Raw genomic sequence first — 25,602 nt, forward strand, 5'->3', positions numbered from 1 at the left:
AAAGAAATAGATATATTAGAACTTGTGAAAGTCACAACAAATAGTTCTAATTGCAACATGGAAACTAATATTAAATTTCTACTAAAATCTAGAATAAAAAATATCTCATTTAAAATTAAAAATTTATTTTCGAACTTCAAACGAGCTCTTCCTCTAGCTTGGACCACAATGAACGCTTCGTTCCCAACTCTAAGCTTTAAGCCGCCTTCGTCCACTTCCTCCCACGATTTAAGAAACTGTAAAGAGTTGCAAACATGATTGGTAGATCCAAAATCAATAATTCAAACGGATTTATCATTCTCTAAAACACATGTTTCTAAGATAAATGAACTATAATCATTACCTTTGTTTTTCGCTGTTAGAAACTTAGGGCAATCATGTTTCCAATGCCCTTTCTCTTTGCAATGAAAACGCTTAACTTTACCTTTCTTGTTTTTCTTATTCTTCCCCTTAGGCGTCTATGCATTTGGTTGTGCACTCGTCTTTGCATGCTTTGCAGGCTTGGGGTTGTTGTTTTGTCCACCTTTCCTCTTGTTTCCAGCTTTCGAAGATGAAGCTGGGTTAGCTTCAGTCTTAGCTGGATCAATAGCAACAATAGTAGTCTTATTTTCTCCTCCTTTACTTGGTCCACCCATGATAGGCTCAATAATCTGAAGCTCGTTCATGAACTGCGTCAGACCATAGTTGAGTTGATCACGAACGTGCAGACACGGTGCCATTCGAGCATTTACGGTGCCATCACGAACGTGCGAACACGGTGCTCGTTCTGGGGATTCCTCAGTCATGAAGAATTCAGAGTTGTCACCAATCAACACAATGTTGATGTTTTGCTTCCATTTAATGAAGTTTTCTCCAGTGAGTTTCTCCATCGAAAGACGAGAAATGATAGGAGTAGACACAACCATACTTAAAACTACCAATTATTAATAATGTAGAAATCAATCACTTTTGCTCAATAAAACTTTCATTCACACAATTTTCAAGAAATAGCACAACATATACCAAAAATATGTAAGATATGAGAAAAAATACCAAAATAATCATATCTCTATTTCTTTAGGTTTTTAACTAATCTATGATATCCTTGTCATGGTTGGCGAGAGTAAAAAATACCATTAGTTAAATAAAGTTGTAAACTTATTCAATAATGGATACCATTATTAACAACCTACTATTCGATCATAATAAGAAAACAAAACCTCTTATCTTTTGAGCTAGACCCACGGTTTCGATAATCAACAGATTTAGTCATAGTAGTCACCGTAGAAGTGAGTCTAGTAGAATATCAATAATTATCTATCTTTCGAAATCTAACCTTGTCAAAATAACTAACGAACACCTTCCGTAGGGGGACGAATCAAAGCATCTCGAGGCCCCATTAAGCTATTGACGTTGTTAAACCAACGGTGGAGATCGAATATAATTCTTAAATTAAGCTCATTATAAAATTAAAATAGTTTTTTTATTGTTTATTTTTAGAAAATTAATGACTATGGCTTACCAAAAAAATTGAAAAAATTAGAATTTTTAAAACCAAAGTCCTATAATTTCCTATTAATTCTAAAGTGTCACATTGAAACAAATTTAATTAATTTAGAATTAATTTGTTGCTAATCAATATTTAGGTTTAACTAATATAATGAACCTGTACAATTAAGTCAAACTTAGGTAAATGGGCCTTAACAATTAGGCTTGTATGGAGGAGGGTTGGGTCCAGTATGTCGTTCCCACTACAAAGGCCCCCAAACTTCCATACAAGGTCCAAAAGGCGGGAATTTAAACATTTGTTTTATTAATTGTTATTAATTGATTAGGCCCACTATAGTCATGCAAAACAAATGGACCTTCACAAGTGGAATCACCCACAAGAGAAGAATTTAAACTTTATATTTTCTAATGGGCCCAGATAATACCTATCATTTTACGAATATTTTATTTGGCAAAATCCATATATCTAACAAACATATGGGCCACTATATACATCTAAGTTCAATTGCAAAAATACCACATATAGTGCAAACAAACATGCTATAATTGGATGGGCCTAATCATGTTACTATATAAGCAAGTCTATGAATTTATGCAAAAATATCACAATTTATTTCATTTGCAAAAACACAACAATTAATTATCTAGAAATTATAAAAAATTCGAATTAATTAATTTTTTACAAAAATAAGTCAATTTAAATGAAATTTATGAACAATTAACAAAAGTTAATTTAAATTTCATTTATCAACAATCAACTTGGTTTAGGTTAATTTGAAAAAAAAAATATCAATTTAATTTAAATAGGATTTATTAACAATTAACCAAAGTTAATTTAAATCCCATTTTAAAAAATATTTTGATAATTGGTTGAAAAAAAATTATATTTTTCAAAATTTAATTAATTTTAAACTTTAAAATCAATATCTTAATTGTTTTTCAAAAAATATTTGTATTGTTACAACTATAAGCTAATATTTTAATCATTAAAAAAAAATATTAATAGTTATAACAACCCTAAAATATCTCAAAACAGTTAAACAAATTCAAATATCTAACTAACAAATTTCAAATTTCAAATAATTTAAATATTAAAAACTATAGAATAAACAGATATTTATATTTTCAAATAAAGATTTAATAAAAATAACAAGTATTTAAAAGAAAATATCTTAAATATCTGATATCTTAATTCTAATATTTTAATATATTAAAATATTTAAAATTAAGTTGTTAGTTTATTTTTAAATTTGAATTTGAATATTTGTAAAAATATCTAATTATTTAAATCTCAACAACCACAAATATCTTATTTTAAAAAATATTTTTTAATGATAAAACAAATCGGATATTTTTGGCTTTGATTATAAATAATTAATTTTCACATTTTTATTATTATTTTTTTAAAATAAATAAATGGGTGAACAGTACCCATGACAGGTATTGTTCACGTGTGCAGCTGGAGTGGGCGTGCGCGCGGAGGAAGTGCTAGCTAAGGGTGCACGTGCGGTGGCAAGAGATGCGCGCAGGGGGGATGCGCGCGCCGGTGCGCGCACGCATGAGCAGCTAGGCCAAAATTTTCCAAAAAAAAAATCTTGTGCAATTTTTCAAACTAAAACCATTTTTGTAATTAATTTTTAACATGTTTCACACAAAATAAAGCATATATAAAAATTAATGACTTAGAAAATACAACAAAATAACCTAAAAATTGCTAATAATCACATAAAATCAATATGCTTCATAAAAACATGAAAATTCATCCAATTATTCAAACGCATCAAATAATTCAATTTTTAACATGTTCATGCATGAAAATAAAGATTACTAAAGGCTCTGAGGCCAGTTGTTGGGAAAACTTATACAAGATCTTTATTTATTTTCATGTAGATCTAATATTAAACAAATTAATATGAGATAACCTAGAAACATGTTTCTAAAATTAAATTCAAAGAGAAATAATCATAAGAATAGTTACAATATACGCAGCAGAATGAATGAGTCAATCCTTCAGTTTCTCTAACCCTTGTATCATTTCTGTCGCAGAGTATTACCAAGAAATTGAACCGATCTTCAATTTTCTTCACAGTCTTCCAAAGTATCCTTAGAATCACTTAGACTAGAGTGGGCAATTCTCAACACATGAGATAGATACAGAGAGAAGAAGAGAAAAAAACAATAAGGCTTAGAAAATGATTTATGTTTAGAGAGAATCTAAAACCTATCAGAAACTTATGTTTCAACATGTGATTTCAACTCTCTCTTAACATTCCTTTTATAGACTCATTTAGGTCATTTATTTAATTAAAAAACCAATAAAAAATAGCCAATTAACAGCCGTAGGTCGAAATTATCATGGGCTTTAGGCCCCTGAAATTTCTCATTTGATTATAAGCCCATTGGACTTAAAATCAAGGCTTGTATTATTTTCTATTGATTTAATTAATTAAATCCTTTATCAAATTAATTATTTATAATTTGAACATTGATTTAAACTTATTTATTAATTTAGATAATAATTTATCTTAGTTAATAAATCTGCCCTAATTTCTCTTTTCTTCTCTAAATTATACAACTCTATGAAACTATCCAAAATTGACCTGATCAACTTTGATAATTCTAATTGATAATTAAATCAATTAATTGAGACTATCTAGATGATTTTATCCAAGGTACAATGGGGACCATGGCCCTATGAAATCAAGCTCCAATAAGTTATCATAAATCTAACAAATAAATTTACTAACTTATTAATTCCTCGTGACTCCACTAAAGACTCGGAATTGCACTCTTGAATTCATAGAACGCTCTATAAGCAATATAGATACGTTATTAATTATACATTGTTATAACCATAATTGTCACTCAATCATCTATAGACGGTTTACAATGAGATGGGACTAAACTACCGTTTTACCCCTCATTGTATTTTATCCTTAAAACACTTAGTTCCTTGTGAATGATATTTCCGTAAACTAATATTAACTACTTAAATGAGATCTCTATCATTTAGCACCTTGAACCAAACTAAAAGGAAACCATCACTTCTTCATCAGAAGCTATAGGTGTTCATATCTATGATTGAAAATCCCACTCAATTATACTACCGAGTTACCAAGATGTAAGTATGGGCTAGTCTGTAGGGTAAGCTGGTAACGAACAAGTCAAAGAACTCAAATAATACAATCTATTATAATACTAACCACTCAGAATTGAGATTGAATTGACCTATAGTCAACTATATGATATGACTAGAATAGATAATAACGGTATGTTTACTTATCCTATCAACTATTAATATCGGTCTTGTCCGATGTAACAAATACATCTGATCTTATCTACTTTGCTAATGTTCTGGAAGAACATAACCCGACAATGTGTAAGTAGATCATATCGTAGATTGGCAAGTCAATGTAAATCCTATGCACTGACTAATCTTAGGACTAACTTATTTTGAACATATAATCATATTTATATTCAACTGTAATGCCCCGAATTCCCTATTATGGTTAATGGCTGGATTAGTAGGCCGGGAGGGCCATAACTGTTTAAGTATGCCATTAAATGTGTTTATGCATGTTTATGAGAATTATATTATGATATGATGTTAAATGCATGCATGTGAGTCCACATTTGGTTACAGGGGTGTTTTGGTAATTTGGCCCGTTGAGGGTACACTTGAATATCTGTTAGCATGTTAATGATATATTGTGAGACCACATTATAATGTGGATTGGTTCGAGTATTTCGACATGAGACGATCTTTAAACATGATTTAACGGTTTGGTCATAACAGGTTTGAGCTCGGGGCTCGGGGTGAGTCTCGGGGTGATATTTATGGTTATGGCGTTACCGGGGATCTTAGGGTAATGGGATATGAATTATTGGTGTTTGAGGATATTGAGATTAGTGGGAATTGGGAAGCGTTCGTTATGATTAACGGGTTAAGCAGAAAGTACCAATTTTGCCCTTGTGATGGTTTTAGAGGCTTTGGATGACACAAGGGTATTTTGGCCATTTTAGGGAGGATATATGTGACTTTAGGTGGCTGTTGGCTGTAGAAAGTGGTAGACTAAACAGGACAAAAATAGAGACTCTCGTCTTCCTTTCCCGTACACAATTTCCTTCATTCTTCCTTTGAGGTTTTTGAGTTCTAGGTGGGGATTCAAGCTAGGAAACTCAAGGGCTGGCTTGATGGTCTTGGTTCAACCATTGAAGAAGGTTCAAATATGAATTTGAGGTGAGTTTTAGTCACTGGTTTCAGGTGTTGCTCTGTTTTCTTTTTAGTTTTCAATTCATGGTTTTTGGTGTGGGAAGTGAGAATCAAAGGGGGTTTTTGTGTTGTTTTGATTGGGGTTTGATGAGGGTGAGCTATGGGTGTTATTTGGGGGTTTAAATGAGTGTTTGGAGGAGGTTTGGAGTTGGTTCGAAAGGTTAGTTCCAAGGGAAAACGCAGGGGAGAGTTGGGTGGTGCGTGCTGGTTTCTTGGCTGGTTTGCGTAATGAGCCGCGGCCTGTCTATGGTGTGTCGCGGCCTGAGTTGGCTTAAAAGGTGAAAATGGCCCTGTCAGGAGGGTGAGCCGCGGCCCATCAGGGCAGATTTAGCCAAAAAGATGTTTTTAGCTTGGGGATTCAAACCTTAGGCCTCGGGGTTGAACCTAGTACCTAGTTGAGTTATGTTTGATGTCCCGGAGGCTAGATCTTGGTTTGGGAATCCTCAATTATCATTTTTATTGATGAATCCTATATTTTGGTTATGACCAGGTGACCATCAAGGAATTTAAAGGTTGATCGTTCTCAGGGGTCGTTCATATTTTAATTCTCACTCGAACCAGATGTAAGAAAACAGTGTATGAATACAGTTGCACCCTGTATAGGTATAGGACATGCATGGTTTGATATTGAGGCATGTTGGTTGATATATGTGGATGTGGATTTCATATTAAATGCTGATGTACGCTGATTACCTGTTTAAGACACTGACTAGTCAGGGACCGACTATAAAGTCGAGAATCACGCATTGAATGGCTCTATGTCATTAATGCTAGACCGACCCTAGGGTCGAAGAACTTATAAGCGCTTGCCTGGTCTTCGACCAGATGTCTATAGCCAAGGTATATGACCCCGGTGACCGTTTGTCACATGGCTAAGGGACGTTGTCCATAGTTTCGACTCTAGAGTCGTGAGGAAGGTTATGTTGGTGACTAATCACCATACACCTGTCCTAACCAAGCTTATGAAAGAATCACTTATCAGTTATGCCCTGGTGACCCTATCGTCACATGGCTAGAGGGAGCGATGCTCATTATTGTGACTTTTGGCTATTGTCACCTATTTGTTGGACTGATAGTCCTGAATGGTTATTATGATCGTTGTTGATATTATATCATGCTATATTGTGTTTGGGCGATGTGATGGACATACAGGGTCGCTTGACCGCCCCGGTCAAGGAGTTCTCAGAGGGACTAGGGGTTTACCCTATTTTTGCCGCTTAGGCCGGCGGGGATTGTAAATTTGAAGCTGTAGCGACTCTTTTGTGTCACAAACTACTTGTAAACATTTTAAAAAGGCTCATGAGAAGTTTATTTACTTAATGAAATGTACCATTTCCTTTTTACTGGTTTCCACCTTAACCTGATAATAACACTTAGATCACGTTTTTAACCAAAGGACTCGGGTAGCGAGTCAAATTTCCGGTTCACTGTTCACCATAACTGTTTTGGGGTAACCAGGGCGTTACAACTTGGTATCAGAGCAATGCCAAGGTTAGGGTTCCTGTAGACTGGCTGGGTATGTACACACATCACCGAAGTCAAGCTCGACTCATGGTTTGGTAACTATTTATGTGGTTACATGTATAATTGTTTAAATGTGATATATATGCTTTCCTTGTGAGCATGAGATATTATGTTGAGCCTGTGCCCTGAAATATTATATCTTCAGCAAATGTGTACTGATTAGTACTGAGATTGCTAGCGCCTGCTTATTAGTATGGTTGTTTATTATGTGATACATGCTGAGTGTTGAATGCCATAAACATGTATCTGATTTTGAATATTGAATGACTGTGGAATGTGATAATTGTCTGTTGTTCTTGGACCGTAAGGCGACAAGAGGTTTAGTTATTACTACCTGACTGGCCGTATTGATTATTGTTTCAGTAAGTATCAGTGACAGAATGAACCCAGAACAGACAGGCACCTCAGCTGGCCAGAGTGGTCAGGGTCAGAATAATGACAACAGTCAGGGTCAATTGAATGACCAATCTCAGGTTCCACAGCCAGCACCTGCGAACTGGCAGCAGATGTTTAATGATTTGCAGGCTATTGTGATAAAACAGGGAGAGGAGCTTCGTCTCCTAAGACAGCAGCAAGTGCCTGTGGTGGCCAGTGTTGTAGAGGCACCTTCTGTGTTGGTGCCAGTTATTGGGTAGCTGCCTGGGGTTGAAAACAGATTGGAACCTCTTTATGAGCGGTTCGGGAAACAACAACCTCCTGTGTTTGAAGGCAGTGCCGATCCTACCAAAGCTGAACAATGGATGAGCATGATTACAACTATTCTTGAATTTATGAGGGTAGTTGGTGCTGAGAGAGTGGCCTGTGCGGCCTATATGTTTCGGGATGATGCCCGGATTTGGTGGGAAGTGGTTGGCCAGACTAAGGATGTTAATCTCCTGAGCTGGGAGGAATTTCAGACCTTGTTCAATGAAAAGTATTACAATGACACCATTAGAGCGGCGAGCGCTGATGAATTTATGAGGCTACTTCAGGGAAGCTTATCAATAACCGAGTATGCCTTAAAGTTTGACCGTTTGGCAAAGTTTTCCAAGGAGTTGGTGCCCACTGATGGGACCAGGAGAGAGCGTTTCTTACAGGGGCTACAGCCCAGGTTAGCCCGAGATGTGCGCATCACCACTGTGGCAGGAGTGACTACTTATGCACAGGTGGTGGAGAAGGCACTTACAGCTGAAACTGCAGAGATTAAGATCTGGCATGACAATGCAGCCAGAAGGGATTTCAGGAGGCCAGGTCCTCCATTTGTGGGTTCTGGTAGGGGTGTTGGCCCCAGTGATCAGAAGAGGAAGGTTCCTGATACCTTCCCAGTTCCAGGTCCTGACAGGAGACCTCGTGGTGTTACAATAGGCCGTACTGGGGGCAGTGAAGCCTGGAAGTCTTATCCCGAGTGTCCTAGATGCAAGAGGCATCGCTTGGGAGAGTGTAAAGCAAGGGCCTACTTCTCTTGTGGAGCAGTGGGTCATCTCAAAAAGGATTGCCCTAAGGCAAGAAAGGAAGAACCCAGGAAGGCAGACAGCTCAGCCCCAGCACGAGTGTTTGCTTTGACTCAGGCAGAGGCTGAGGCTTCCCCCTCAGTTGTTACAGGTCAGCTTCTTAGTGCAGAAACTGTTTATAATGTATTGATTGACTCTGGTGCTACACATTCCTTTGTTGCTAGTAGTGTTATTGATAGATTGTGTAGACCTTGTGATTTCTATGCTGTGGGGTTTGGTACTTTGTTACCCACTGGGGAGCTAGTTGTATCCAGGAGGTGGGTCAGATCTTTGCCAGTGATAGTGGAGGGCAGAGAGTTGTCGGTGGATCTTATAGAGTTGGTTATGACTGACTTCGATATGATACTGGGTATGGACTGGTTAGCCAAGTATGGGGCAACCATTGACTGCAAAAGGAAGATGGTCACCTTTGAGCCTGAGGGTGAGGATCCTTTTGTATTTTTTGGTACTATGCATGGACCCCGTATTCCTATGATTTCTGCATTGAGGGCTAGGGATTTATTGCAAGGGGGTTGCATTGGATTCTTAGCTAGTGTGGTTGATACCACCCAGGTCATGCCAGTGAGACCAGAGGATACTAGACTTGTATGTGAGTTTCTGGATGTGTTTCCAGAAGATCTGCCAGGGTTGCCACCACACAGAGAGATTGAGTTCGTTATAGAACTGGCCCCAGGAACGGAGCCAGTGTCTAGAGCACCATAACGAATGGCCCCAGCTGAGTTGAAAGAATTAAAGGTACAGCTGCAAGAGCTGTTGGATTTGGGTTTTATCAGACCTAGCTTTTCACCTTGGGGTGCGCCAGTTCTGTTTGTAAAGAAGAAAGATGGTTCTCTGAGGATGTGTATAGATTACAGAGAACTTAATAAGATGACAATTAAGAACCGGTATCCTTTGCCAAGGATAGATGATTTGTTTGATCAATTGCAGGGTAAGACGGTATTCTCTAAGATCGACCTTCGTTCTAGTTATCATCAGTTGAGGGTCAAGGAGGGAGACATACCGAAGACCGCTTTTCGCACTAGGTATGGGCATTATGAGTTTCTGGTTATGTCATTTGGGTTAACTAATGCCCCTGCTGCTTTCATGGATATGATGAACAGGGTGTTCAAAGATTATTTAGACCAGTTTGTGATCGTCTTTATTGATGATATTCTGGTATATTCTCAGACTGAGTCAGAGCATGAACATCATCTGAGGTTGGTTTTACAGAGATTGAGAGAACACAGGTTGTTTGCAAAGTTCAAGAGGTGTGAATTCTGGTTGTCTCGGGTGTCCTTCCTTGGGCACATTGTCATTAAGGAGGGGATTAAAGTGGATCCATCAAAGGTTGAAGCGGTCAGAGATTGGCCAAGGCCAAAGAATGCTTCTGAGGTTAGAAGTTTCCTTGGATTGGCAGGATATTACAGGCGTTTTGTGGAATGGTTCTCAAAGATTACTACCTCGTTAACTGAGCTGACACGCAAGGGTCAGAAGTTTGTATGGTCAGATAAATGTGAGAACAGCTTCCAGGAGTTGAAACAGATGTTGATTACAGCTCCAGTTCTGAGTCTTCCTACAGACCAAGAGAAGTTTGTGATATACTGCGATGCTTCTCATCAGGGTTTGGGCTGTGTTTTGATGTAATTAGAGAGGGTTATAGCTTATGCTTCTCGTCAGCTGAAGGAGTACGAGAAGAGGTATCCTACTCATGACTTGGAGTTGGCAGCAGTGGTTTTTGCTTTAAAGATATGGAGACACTATCTCTATGGAGAGAAGTGTGAGATTTATACAGACCACAAGAGCCTGAAGTACTTCTTCACCCAGAAGGACTTGAACATGAGGCAAAGGCATTGGCTGGAATTAGTGAAAGACTATGATTGTGAGATTCTGTATCACCCAGGGAAATCCAACGTGGTAGCTGATGCTTTAAGCCAGAAGGGTCCGGGACAAATTCATGGTATTAGGCTGATAGCCAGAGAATTAGCTGATGATATGACCAGAGCTGGTATAGAGTTACTGGTGGGCCAATTGGCCAATGTTACGCTACAGTCTACGCTGCTAGAGAGGATTAAAGAGGGTCAGTTGGGTGATCCACAGCTGATCAAGATTAGAGAGGATGTCTTGGCTGGAGCATCTAGGGATTATACAGTGTCTGATTTGGGGTTGTTGAGATACAAGGGACGGATATGTGTTCTGTTAGACACTGCGTTGAGGCGGGAGATTCTGGATGAATCTCATACTACACCTTACTCTTTGCATCCAGGCACCACAAAGATGTACCAGGATGTGAGATCATTGTACTGGTGGCCAGGGATGAAGAAAGATGTAGTAGAATATGTGGCTAAGTGCTTGACGTGTCAACAGGTCAAGGCTGAGCATCAGAGGCCGACAGGGTTACTACAGCCTCTGGATATCCCAGAGTGGAAGTGGGAAGACATCACAATGGACTTTGTGGTGGGCTTGCCCAGGACAGTTGGTCAGCATGATTCCATTTGGGTGATAGTGGATCACTATACCAAGTCAGCTCACTTTCTGCCAGTGAGGACTACTTATACCGTTGACCAGTATGCAGATCTCTATGTGAGAGAGATCGTGCGCCTCCATGGAGCTCCTAGGTCGATCGTGTCGGATCGGGACCCTACATTCACTTCCAAGTTTTGGAAGAGTTTACAGACAGCCATGGGTACACGACTAAAGTTCAGTACAGCTTATCATCCTCAGACAGATGGGCAATCTGAGAGGACGATCCAGATATTAGAGGACATGCTGTGGGCATGTGTGCTGGACTTTGGTGGATCATGGAGTAAGTATCTGCCTTTGATAGATTTCTCCTATAATAACAGTTATCAGTCTACCATTGGTGTTGCACCTTATGAGATGCTATATGGTAGGAAGTGTAGATCTCCCATTCATTGGGATGAGGCAGGTGAAAGGAGATACGTAGGTCCTGAGGCGGTTCAGAGGACCAGTGAGGCTATTAACAAGATTAGAGCTCGGATGCTTACTTCTCAGAGTAGACAGAAGAGCTATGCAGATCCCAAACGTAGGAACGTGGAGTTCCAGGTAGGAGACTATGTCTTCCTTAGAGTCTCTCCATGGAAAGGGGTGAGAAGGTTTGGGAAGAAAGGCAAGTTGAGTCCCAGTTTTGTAGGTCCATTTGAGATCCTGGAGAGGATTGGTCAAGTGGCTTACAGGCTAGCTTTGCCTCCGGCGTTGTCGGCCGTGCATAATGTGTTCCATGTATCCGCTCCTCGGAGGTATGTATCTGATGAGAGTCGTGTTTTGAGTTATGAAGATCTGGAGCTTGAGCCAGATCTCTCCTTTGAGGAGCAGCCTGTTCAGATACTTGATCAGAAACATAAGGTCCTCAGGAACAAGACAATACCTTTGGTTAAGGTATTTTGGAGGAACAGCAAGGTCGAGGAGGCGACCTGGGAGCTGGACTCAGATATGCAGAGTCAGTATCCCGAGCTGTTCAGGTAAATTTCAAGGACGAAATTTCTGTAAGGAGGGGATAGTTGTAATGCCCCGGATTCCCTATTATGGTTAATGGCTGGATTAGTAGGCCGGGAGGGCCATAACTGTTTAATTATGCCATTAAATGTTTTTATGCATGTTTATGAGAATTATATTATGATATGATGTTAAATGCATGCATGTGAGTCCACATTTGGTTACAGGGGTGTTTTGGTAATTTGGCCCGTTGAGGGTACACTTGAATATCTGTTAGCATGTTAATGATATATTGTGAGACCACATTATAATGTGGATTGGTTCGAGTATTTCGACATGAGACGATCTTTAAACATGATTTAACGGTTTGGTCATAACAGGTTTGAGCTCGGGGCTCGGGGTGAGTCTCGGGGTGATATTTATGGTTATGGCGTTACCGGGGATCTTAGGGTAACGGGATATGAATTATTGGTGTTTGAGGATATTGAGATTAGTGGGAATTGGGAAGCGTTAGTTATGATTAACGGGTTAAGCGGAAAGTACCAATTTTTCCTTTGTGATGGTTTTAGAGGCTTTGGATGACACAAGGGTATTTTGGTCATTTTAGGGAGGATATATGTGACTTTAGGTGGCCCATCAGGGCAGATTTAGCCAAAAAGATGTTTTTAGCTTGGGGATTCAAACCTTAGGCCTCGGGGTTGAACCTAGTACCTAGTTGAGTTATGTTTGATGTCCCGGAGGCTAGATCTTGGTTTGGGAATCCTCAATTATCATTTTTATTGATGAATCCTATATTTTGGTTATGACCAGGTGACCATCAAGGAATTTAAAGGTTGATCGTTCTCAGGGGTCGTTCATATTTTAATTCTCACTCGAACCAGATGTAAGAAAACAGTGTATGAATATAGTTGCACCCTGTATAGGTATAGGACATGCATGGTTTGATATTGAGGCATGTTGGTTGATATATGTGGATGTGGATTGCATATTAAATGCTGATGTACGCTGATTACCTGTTTAAGACACTGACTAGTCAGGGACCGACTCTAAAGTCGAGAATCACGCATTGAATGGCTCTATGTCATTAATGCTAGACCAACCCTAGGGTCGAAGAACTTATAAGCGCTTGCCTGGTCTACGACCAGATGTCTATAGCCAAGGTATATGACCCCGGTGACCGTTTGTCACATGGCTAAGGGACGTTGTCCATAGTTTCGACTCTAGAGTCGTGAGGAAGGTTATGTTGGTGACTAATCACCATACACCTGTCCTAACCAAGCTTATGAAAGAATCACTTATCAGTTATGCCCTGGTGACCCTATCGTCACATGGCTAGAGGGAGCGATGCTCATTATTGTGACTTTTGGCTATTGTCACCTATTTGTTGGACTGATAGTCCTGAATGGTTATTATGATCGTTGTTGATATTATATCATGCTATATTGTGTTTTCTTGCTGGGCCTTGGCTCATGGGTGCTTTGTGGTGCAGGTAAAGGGAAGGAAAAGCTTAACCAACCCTGAGTGGAGAGCTTGGGCGATGTGATGGACATACAGGGTCGCTTGACCGCCCCGCTCAAGGAGTTCTCAGAGGGACTAGGGGTTTACCCTATTTTTGCCGCTTAGGCCGGCGGGGATTGTAAATTTGAAGCTGTAGCGACTCTTTTGTGTCACAAACTACTTGTAAACATTTTAAAAAGGCTCATGAGAAGTTTATTTACTTAATGAAATGTACCCTTTCCTTTTTACTGGTTTCCACCTTAACCTGATAATAATACTTAGATCACGTTTTTAACCAAAGGACTCGGGTAGTGAGTCAAATTTCCGGTTCACTGTTCACCGTAACTATTCTGGGGTAACCAGGGCGTTACATCAACTGTGATTACGTCACTATAAATATGATTAATTATATGCTCGGGATTTAATAGAAGTTTATATTAAACAAATAATCATGAAAATAAAACATGTGAGCAAAGTGATTGACCAAATCAAAAAATGATTTCTATTCTTTTATTGATAATAAATGAGATTACAAAGAAATTAGATTTTAATTAGGGCATAAAACCCTAACATGGGGTTGCCCAACGGAAGTAAGAATTTTTAATCCACAAGAAAAGAAACTGGATTCAAGAACAATCAGTGGTTTCTTCATTGGTTATCCAGAAAAATCTAAAGGGTATCAATTTTATTGTCCTAACCATAGTACAAGAATTGTTGAAACTAGAAAAGCTAGGTTCATTGAGAATGGTGAAGTTAGTGGGAGTTTGGAACCACGTAAAGTGGAAATTCAAGAAGTTAGAGTGCAAGTTCCTTTGCCTGTAGCTTCTTCTCAAGTTATTGTTCCTGTACATGTTGATCGTGTTAATGATTTTCTAGAACAAAAAATTAATGTTCAAACACCACAGAATGATGTTTTCACGAATGAACCTACAATAGATGAACCACTAGAAATTGCATTAAGAGGATCTGATAGGCAAATAAGATCTACTATTTTTTATGATTATGTGGTTTATCTGCAAGAGCCAAAATTTGACTTAGGAATCGATGATGATCCAGTTTCATTTTCACAAGCCATAGAAAGTGATAGTTCTGCTAAATGGTTAGACGCCATGAAAGAATAGTTAAAATCAATGGATCACAATGAAGTTTGGGACCTTGTTGAATTTCCAGAAGGTTGTAAAAGAGTTGGGTGTAAATGGGTCTTTAAGACCAAACGTGACTTAAATGGAAATATCGAATGTCACAAGGCCAGACTCGTTGCCAAAGGTTCTACTCGTAAAAATGGCGTTGACTATAAAGAGACATTTTCGCCTGTCTCTAAGAAAGACTCCTTAAGAATTATTATGGAAATGGTAGCTCATTATGACTTATAGTTCCATCAAATGGATGTGAAAACTATATTTATGAATGGGAGTTTAGATGAAGAAGTCTTTATGGATCAACCTGAAGGTTTCGTGGTTGAAGGAAAAGAACATATGGTGTGTAAACTTAAGAAATCAATATACGGACTTAAACAAGCTTAGTGGTAATGGTATCTTAAGTTCAATGATACCATCACATCTTTTGGATTTAAGGAGAACATCATTCATTGATGTATATAACTGAAGATCAGAGGGAGTAGGTTTATAGTTTTGATTCTGTATGTTGACGACATTTTGCTTGCTACTAATGATCTTGGTTTCTTACATCAAACCAAGGAATTCCTCTCTAAGAACTTTGAAATGAAAGATATGGGTGAGGCATCCTATGTGATTGGAACATAAATATTTCGTGATAGAACACAATGATTGTTGGGATTGTCTCAGAGAGCATACATTAATAAAGTTTTAGAGAGATTCAAGATGAAAAAATGCTCTGCAAGTGTCGTTCCAATTCAGAAAGGAGACAAATTCAGTGTCAAGCAATGTCCAAAGAATGAATTGGAACGCAGTCAAATGGAATACATTCCTTATGCATCTATTGTTGGAAGCTTGTTGTATGCTCAAACTTGTACTAGACCAGACAATAGATTTTTTGTCGGAATGCTGGGCAGGTATCAAAGTAATCCAGGAGTAGATCATTGAAAATCTGCAAAGAAAGTGTTGAGGCATCTGCATGGAACAAAAGATCATATGCTCACTTGTAAGAGATCTGATCATCTCGAGGTAATTGGATATTCAGATTTAGATTTTGCCGAATGTGTGGATACCAAAAAATCCACATTCGGTTATTTGTTCCTATTAGCTGGAGGAGCAATTTCATGGAAGAGTACGAAACAGTCTGTCATTGTAGCATCCACTATGGAGGCTGAGTTTGTGGCATGCTTTGAGGCCACCGTTCATGGTTTATGGTTGTGAAACTTTATTTTAGGACTTGGAATTGTCGACACTATTGCCAAGTCATGAAAATTTATCGTGACAATTCCGCAGCAGTCTTCTTTCCTAAAAATGACAAGTATTCAAAAGGTGTTAAGCATATGGAATTAAAATACTTTGTCGTTAAAGAAGAAGTTCGGAAACAAAGAGTGTCAATCGAATACATTATGTAACGACCCAAAAATTACTAATAAGGCTTAAGGGCCTTGATTAGTATGCCGGGAGGGCATAATTGGTTCATGTATGAATTAAATGATTTAATGCATGATTCCATGATAAGCATGCTTATATGATTATATGGATACATGAGATGCATGTCTAAGAGTATTAGTATGCATGTAGGCCCTGTTTAGCTTAGAGGGGCATGTCTGTAATTTTAGCCCATTGAGGGTATAAATGTGATTATATGTTATAATTGTGAAGACCACATTATTATGTGTATATATATATTCGCAACGAGCGGCTTAAGGCGGTCCTAGGGAGCCAGTTAGCAGGAAAGTCACAACGGAACCCAATACTTGACTCGGGGCGAGTTAAGGGTTATTTTGGGTATTAGATGGTTATTTTGGGTTATCGGGTTATGGAAATATATAATTGGAGATATATTTGAGGTTAGAAAGCTTAGGAGGGAATACTGGGGAAATTTACCATTTTGCCCTCGGGGACGTTTTGGTACCTCAAGCTTTAGGATTAACTTAAGTAAGATAAAACAAATAAGGGAATAGCTAGAAACACCTAAACCGACCCTTCTTTCCTCTATCTCTTTCTCTCTCAAGGAAGCTACTAAAACAAAAGGGGAATTTGGCTGGAAACTCAAAGATTTGAGTTGGAACCCTGGAGTTTAGCTCAGTTTTAGCTAAGGAATTCAATCAGGAGTTGAGGTAAGACTTGAATCATTCTTGGTCATTTAATTATGTAGCTTTGGGCTGGGTTCTAAGTGTTTTTAGGTTCTTGACTTTGAAGATTAAATTGAGGCTAAGGATTTGGGAATTAGCTCAGCAACTAATTGGTGGATTGGTTCCTAAGTGAAGGTAAGCTTTAATTTAAAGTTTAGCATCTGAATTCTGGAATTTCTGGCTGTTCTAAGGGGTTTATGAGCTTATGGGTTTCAAGGATTAAAGTGAGATTTTGATGAGTTTCTGATAAACGAGTTTTAGGCTCGTTTATGGTCTAAGTTTTTAGGTTATTTTTCGTTAGATAGGATTATTTTATTTTGAAATTATGTTCGTTTGTTCATGTTTCAGGGTGATTAATGCTAAAGTGATACAAATAGTGAAAAGGAGTGAAAGTGGAACAAAATCGGGACGGATTTGTGGAATTTTGGGTACTGTAAGTAGCGCTACAGCGCTACTAAGGGAGTGCCATAGCGCTAGGAAGGATTTTTGAAGAAGTGATGCTCCTATCTTTAGCGCTACATCGCCACAACAGCAGCGCTACAGTGCTTGGAGGAGGTTTTTCAGGAGGTCGGTTCTGGAAGTAGCGCTACAGCGCTGGTGCCCAGATTTCTGATCGAGTTGTTTCTGACTATAGCGCTACAGCGCCAAGAACACAGCGCTATAGCGCTGGTGACGCGATTTTCACATTTCTGACCACTTTTTGAATGGTAATTTGGTCTTTTCACTTGGAACTTTGGAGGGATATTTAAGATACATGATGTTGCGAATTTAGGGAGGATTCAAATTTTCAAAAACCCTAGATTAACAAGAGGTTGGTGGATTGATCTTCTTATTTTTTTATTCATCTGGATTTGGAGGTTACTTTTATGAATAATTATTTACAGTTCATTTTCATCATGGTGTTTATGAACTAATTTCTTTTTATCTAGGGATTAATGTAGTCACTGAGATTCTATTTAATTTTATTATGAATTTCTATTGATACTTCTTCTCTATTCTAATCTATATGATGTATGTTTAATGCTAGTAAATACTTGATCACTATTTGCTAGATTTAATGTTTTTAATTCAAAATTCGAAAGATGAGGATTTAATTGTAGGAAAAACTAATTGCAGGATCTTTATTTATTTTCATGCAATTTACATATTATCAACACAAACATGCAAATTCCTAGAACATGCTCCTATGAAATTGATACAAATACAAAGTAAAGTAAAAACTTACATTACGCAGCGGAACTGGAACAACTCCATCCTTCAATCTCTCTAACCCTTGATTCCATTCTGTAGCAGAGTATTATCAAGAGATTGAACAAGATCAGCAACACAGTCTTCCTCACCAAGCCTTTGATCAACCTAGAACTAGTGTGGGCTGACTCTCAACACATGAGATAGAGATCTAGAAAAGAAGAAGAGATTGTGGCTAAGAAGGATTAGAGTGTCTAGGTTTTCACTTACCCAAATCAACTGAGACTGACTTGCTTCTAAAAACCCTAGATATCATATTCCTTATATAGGAAACTTAATGGGATTTATTTAAATTTCAATTAATTAAAAATAATAAACAAAACTAAAAGCCTTGGGCTGCCATAAATGAACTTGGGCCCAATCTCTTTATTTTGAATTTAAATCCCAACCGGGCCTAAATTCAAAACCTTTTATTTATTTATTTTTTAATTAATTAATTAAATCCTTATTCAAATTAACTAATTATAATTTGAAACTTGATTTAATATTATTTATTTATATTGATACCAATTTATCAATATTAATAAATTTACCCAAATATTCTCTTTTATTCTCTAAATCTCATATCTCTGTAAATTTTCCAAAATTGACCTAGTCAACTTTAAAAATCCTAATTGATAATTAAATCAATTAATTGAGACATTCTAGATGATTTACTCAAAGGTGATGCGGGGACCATGGATCCATGAAATCAAGCTCCAACAAGTTACCGTGAATTTATTTACGAATAATTTCACTACCTTATTAATTCCTCGTGACTCCACTATAGACTCGGAATTGAACTCTTGAATTCATAGAACGTATTTTCAAAACCATAAATACGTTATCCATTGTTATAACCATTACAATCAGTCAATCCTCTATCGATGACTTACTAACGAGCTGGGTGCAAATTACCGTTTTACCCCTCATCAGTATTTTATCCTTAACTCCCACTAAGTTCCTTATAAATGATATTTCCGTGAACTTAATCACAGAGATGAGATCTCAATCATTTAACCTTTTGAACAAAGAAATTAAGGAAATCATCTTTTCACTTCTCATACAAAAGTTATAGATTTCGTATCTATGAATAATACTCCCACTCAATTACACTAATAAATCTCCAAGATGTAAGTATAGGCTAGACCGTAGGGTAAGCTGGTAACGAACAAGTCAAAAGATTTAAATAATATAATTAGCAGAATATTATCACTCAGAATTAAGATCGGCTTAATATATGGTCAACGTTGTGACATTGATTAGATTTGATAACAACGATACTTATTTATCAATCAATAATCAATATCGGTCCTAGTCCGATGTAACTAAATACATCCGATCTTATCTACTTGGTCGATGCCTTGGACAAGACATCACACCCTGAATGTGTAAGTAGATCATATCGTAGATTGCCTAATCAGTGAAAATCCAATGCACTGATCTAATCTTAGGACTCGTTCTTTTGAACATATAATTACAACTATAATCCACTGTGACCTAGTCACTATAATTGTAACTATCCATATGTTCGGGATTTTATAAATGTTTGTATTATTTCAATAATCATGTAATAAAACAAGCAAGCAATACGGTTGTCAAACTAAATGATTTCTACTACTTTTATTGATAATATGAAATCATGCTACATGTCCGACATGGTTTTATAAGGGCATAAAACCCAACAAACTCCCACTTGCCCTTTTAAAACAAATGGGACATGTTTCTCAAAACCATGCATTCTACATGCTTCACAATTATGTTTTCTGCTTATATCTTTGTAAAGGGATATGAAAGATTGCCTTACAATGCTATCATCATCACCTTCACTTCACACCTTCGCCACACATCCTCGATAATGTGGTACTTTCTCTCTATATGCTTTGCTCTTTTGTAGCTTCGAGGTTCTTTCGAATTCGCTATTGCCTCATTACTGTCACTAGAAAAAATGAGTGGTTTACCCATTTCTGGAATAACACCAAGATTCGTATAGAACTTCCTTAGCCAGACTATTTCCTTAGCCGCCATAGACGCAGCTATGTACTCAGCGTCCAAAGTGGATTCTAAAATGGCAGATAGCTTAACGCTTCTCCAAATCATAGCTCCACCCCCAAGAGTAAACACATTTTTCAGAAGTAGACTTCTTGTCATCAACATCAGTCTAAAATCTGAATATGTGTAGCCTAACAGGTACAAAGATCCACCTGGAAAGACTAACGTATAGTCTCTAGTCCATCAAAGATACCGACTTCCATCTATTGTTTATTTCCAAGGTTTTACTGACACTTGCTCACCACTCCCACTGCATAGAAGATCTTCAATCACAACACACAACATAGCATGCATTAGACTTCTAATTTCAAATGCATAAGGAATTCATTACATCTTTTCTTTCTCTTGAGGAGTCTGTAGAGACTGCTGCTTAGAAAAATAAATTCCATGTCAAGACACTAAACATCCTTTCTCGGAATTTGTTACAGAGTAATGACCAAGCACCTCACTAAAGTAGGTCGCTTGAGTTAGAGCTAAAGTTCAGTTATTTATTTCCCTGATGTTTTGGATACCAAGAACACAACTTGCTACAACGAAATCTAGAATTTCGTTTCTAGCCAGTTCTTTATGTTTGATAATTTCTTGACATTGTTTCCAATGAATAAGATATCATCTACATAAAGGATTCAAAACACCACAATGTCTTTTTCCTTAAGTTGTCAAACACAAGGGTCAACTACATTTTGTTCAAAAACTCAGGTCTTAGTGTTTCCATTTAACCTTAAGTTCCAGGAGCGTGAAGCTTGTTTAAGTCCATAGATTGACTTACTCAGCTTTCCGAATTTCTTGTCCAACTACTTTAAATCCTTCTGATTGATACATGTTAATTGTCTCATCAAGATAGCCATTAAAAAATGCTTCTTTGATGTCCATTTGCCTTATCTTCTTAATCAAGAGTTGTGGCTATGGATAAAAGAATACTAAATGAATTTTAACATGGCTATCGGAGAAAAAGTTTTCTCTAAGTCAAATTTCTCTCTCTGCCACGAGTCGAGCCTTTAATGTCTCGACCTTTCTATCAGCTCCTCTCTTCTTCTTATAGATCCTCTTGCACCCCATGGGCCTAAAGTCCAATGACACATCTACAAGATCTCAGAAAAATTAAGAGTACTTAGACTTTATTACCTGGTACTTGACTTTGAGTCAAAAATCCCTTTCAGACCTACCCATTGCCTATTTAAAGGCCACCGAATCATTGTTACTTGTGTCCCCAACCAACTTGTGGGTTTCACTATCCATATCATAGGTACCGGGTTCCGAGAAATCCTCCCACTATGACGAGGCATCGTAACTTTCTGACTTGGATTAGTGGTTTCTGAATGTACCTTGTTATCATCGACTTGCGTCAGTAAGGATGGAACAATAGTTTATCATTTTTCCATCTAATACTAATTTTTTTTTTTTTTATGAGACTTGAAATTCATTATGTAGTCGTTATCCAGAAAAGTTGCATTTGTAGAGCCAAACAATTTCTTGTCTACTGGACTATAAAACAGACCACTCTGAGTACCTTTAGAATAGCCATCAAACAAGCAAACCCTCAGCTCACTGTTCTAGCTTTCTACCTTTTTCCTCATGAAAAAAACATGACACCACCAAATTCCATAATGACGTAAACCAAGTTCACGACCATTTCATAATTCTAGTGGTGTCTTGGAGACAACTTTTGAGACGGCACAACATTTAAAAAAAAATATCACATGCGGTCTAGGTAGTATGTCTCCAGAAAAGATCTGGGTAAGAAGTTGGTAGAGTTTAATAGCTTATCATAGAACACACATTTTCATAAACGTGCAATTCATACCACTCAGCAACACTGTTTTGTTGCGGAGTCCTTGGGGCAGTTGTTTTAAAAAAATCTTCAAGTTCAATTAAATGATCTTGGTTCTGATTATCCAAATATCATTCACCCCTATCAGATTGCAAGATCTTTAACGTTTTACCTAATTTGGTTTTAAAGTCATAGCAATGAATTCTTTGAACTTCTTAACAAATTCGCAGAATTCCTATGCTTTAGGTACTTACATGAGTCTCTAGAGCAATCGTCGATGAAGGTGACGAAATACTCATAACCACCCCTCGCTTGAACATTCATATGTCCCCAGACATTTGAACATACTAGCCATAGTGGTTCTTTGGCCCTTTCTCCTATCACAGAGAATGGACGCTTTGTCATTCTGCCCTCGAGACTAGATTCACAAACAGGTAGGTCACCCTAGGTGAGTTCCCTCAAAGGCCCAGCCTTTGTTAGTATTTGAATCCTATCATAACAAATATGACCAAAGCGAAAATGCCAAGGGTACATCATTTCTAACGTTATTGACATTTTGTCGTTTAACAGTCCTAGAATTAGCTGTCTTAAACAACTCATTATTTATAACATAGGGTTCATCTAGTTGCAATAGGTATAGCTTGTTTTTCATACATCCACCCCACAATTCACATCCATTTAAAGAAATAGGATTTTATTACTTGTGAAAGTAACTACAAATTGTTGTTGATGTAATAAGAAAAACTTAAATTAAAATTTCCATTGAAAATCGGAATAAAATAAACATTGTCTTAAAACAATATATTTATTTCCAAAATTCATTCAAGCTTATCCTTTTGCCTTGTTTGATACGAACAACCCTTGATGGATACCAAGCCGTGGCTTTTTATCCTTCATGGCTTTCCCAATGCTAAAAGTGTAAAAAAGGTACATACATGTGTTAGTAGATTGTGATTTAGCGATCCAAATTCGAAGTATCATCCTCTAAAATCATATGCATCCAAGACAAATTTAATTATTTTGGGTTCCATATGCCTTGAGTTCCGGGCAATCTTGTTCCAATTCCCAATCTCCTTGCAATTGGAAACACTACCATTTTTGTGTACTTATAATCAGGCCTTGCTCCAAGATACTTTGCAGCATTTGATGCCTTGCCAGTTGACTTCTTGTTCTTTTTGTATGAATTTCTTTCTCTCTTGCTCTTCGAAGAAGAAGCTCAAAGCAGCTTCTCCTTGAGCTTGTTTAGTATTATTAGTATTCTTTCATTTGCTCGAACTACCATCAACAATCCTCTTTGAAGGATTCGGTGATCGTTGCATGGGAAAAATAGGAATATCTTTGATTATCACAAACTCGATGTTGTCTAAAATCAACACCATGTTGATGTTGGACAAACATTTCGTGAGGTTCTCACCATAGAGTAACATTTTAGAGATCAGAGAGAGTATGAGGTGGGAAGCCTAGAGCTTCTATTATCAACTAAGTAGAAATCAACGCATTGCTTGACAAACATTTATTCATTAAATATTTTAGAAATAGCATAACATACAAAATGTTTTGAGATAAGCTAAATACTAAAACACTTATCTTCTATTTCTTAGGTACTTTAGCTAGCCATGAACCCATGTGTCCCGGTAGGCGAGAGTCACAAATATTCACGTAGTTAAATAGAGAAACATCTCAATTAATAAAACGTCATAGACTTTTATTAACTACCTATTCCATCCGATCAAAGTAACAGAAACTCATGTGTCCCGGTAGGCGAGAGTCACAAATATTTCTTACTTTATGAGTTTGACCCACGGTTTCGATTATTATAGACTTAATTCCTATAGTCACCGTAGGGATGAGTCTATAGAAAGTCCATCTATAACCATCTATCCTAAGAAATTTAACCATGTTAAGAAGTCCAGTGAACACCTTCCGTAGGGAGACGAAATCAAAGCGTCATGAGGCCCCACTGAACTCTAACCTTGTTAAATCAACGGTGGAGATCGAATTGAAAAATTTTAAAACTCATTATTAAATATTTTAGTATTTTATTCTTTTTGAAAAAAAATATCAACTTAGGTTTTCCAAATTATCAAAATAATCAATAAACCAACTAAGGTTCGCCAAATTATTAAAATAATCAACAAACCATAGTTTATAATTTTTCCATTAATTCTAAAATTACCATTGAAAATTAATCAAAAAATTAGAATTAATATGTTTCTAATCAATTATTAGGTCCAACTAAAAAGAATAACCTAATACAATTAAGTCCAACTTAGGTAAATGGGCCTTAACAATTCGAGCTTGCATGGAGGAGAGCTGGGTTCAGTATGTCGGACCCACTACTAAGGCTCCCTAACTTCCACACAAAGTCCAAAAAGACAGGAATTTGAACCTTTGTTTTATTAATTGTTATTCAATTGATTAGGCCCAATCTAGTAATGCAAAGCAAATGGGCCTTCACAAGTGGAACCACCCACAAGAGAGGAATTTAAACTTTACATGTTCAATTGGGTCCAAATAAAACCTAACATTTTATGAAAGTTTTATTTGAGTTTTCCCACATTTTTTTTAAACGCAAAAAATGGGCCATCATTATACTTATATTTAAAGCCCAAATGCAAAAAATAACTTAATAATGATGCTTGATATGTTAATAATTGGATGGGCCTAACATGTTATTCTATAAGCATGTATTATTAAATTATGCAAATATACCACAACAATACACTATTTTGTAAAATACCATAATTAATTAACATAGAATTCATCGGACAAAATACAATATAATTAATTAAACAAGTTACAAAATATTAAATTAATTAAAATAGAATTTATCAAACAAAATTCAATTTCAAATAATTAATTTAACCATGTTAAGTTGTTAGGAATGATAAGATATTTTATTTTTAAATATTTTAACAAATTTTAAAATATCAAAATATCTTTTAACCAAATTTAAAATATCTAGTATTATCTGATAACCAATTATAAATATTTTAAACAATAAAAATATATTGAAAAATCAGATAACTAATTTTAATATTTTATTTATAACAAAATAAAAAAAAATATCTAAAAATATCATGATTATCAACAAATTCAAAATATTTTAAAAAGAAAAAATATCTATAAAATTATCAGATAATCAATTTTAAATATTTTAAACCTAACTGCACAAAATATCCAATTTAAAATTTTTTTTTTGCGAAAAAATGTCGCGCGCGGGTTCCGGCACCGACGCCGTATGGACGTCCGTACGGATCTGTACGGCCGGGTCCCGCCGCGCGGCTCCATGCGTGCCCAGCACACACACTGTAAAAATCAGTCCAAAAAAAAATCTGTGCAGTTTTTAAATCCATAACAAGCCAAAACACAACCAAATTATTGCTAAATTTACATAAGAAAACATACATACATACACCAATAACATGTACCATCCAATTAACACCTAACATATCAATCAATTTCATACATATTCATTCATGAAAATAAACTAGCAACTTGTGGCTCTGAGGCCAATTGTAGGAAAAACTAATTGCAGGATCTTTATTTATTTTCATGCAATTTACATATTATCAACACAAACATGCAAATTCCTAGA

This window comes from Humulus lupulus, chromosome X, assembly GCF_963169125.1.
Source record: "Humulus lupulus chromosome X, drHumLupu1.1, whole genome shotgun sequence".
NCBI lineage: Eukaryota > Viridiplantae > Streptophyta > Magnoliopsida > Rosales > Cannabaceae > Humulus > Humulus lupulus.